The sequence below is a fragment of the Brassica oleracea genome, chromosome C4, assembly GCF_000695525.1.
Source record: "Brassica oleracea var. oleracea cultivar TO1000 chromosome C4, BOL, whole genome shotgun sequence".
NCBI lineage: Eukaryota > Viridiplantae > Streptophyta > Magnoliopsida > Brassicales > Brassicaceae > Brassica > Brassica oleracea.
The window spans coordinates 5,597,164-5,597,580 of NC_027751.1; positions in this window are offsets into that span (position 1 = coordinate 5,597,164).

Here is a 417-nt window from a genome sequence, read left to right on the forward strand (position 1 = left end):
TATTGGAGCGGTGGTCGCTCAATTGTTTTGGCTTTGCATGAAGGTTGTGCTCAGCTTTATAGCCAAGGACGTTGTTGCCAAAGGATTAGACCATGACACTTTCATGCTGTCAATAAGGTCAAGTCGGTCAGAATCGTCCTTAAAGGGGATGCTGTAACCTAGTTCGGCTTCGAAGGAAAGGCGTAATTTGTCGAGTGACGAATGGCGTTTATCGAGATTGATAGACCGAGTATGCCCATGGTGGTAGAAAACGTTTTTCCACTTTAGGGTTAATTTATACGATGACAGTTTCGTATAATGTTTTCTTTATTCGTATGGAAGTTGTTTCCTTTGTTTCCGAGGGAGATAAAGCCTAAGAAGCTCGATACAGAGCCCGTGCGGAATCAGTTGCGGGGTGATTTCCTGCTCGGACGTGAC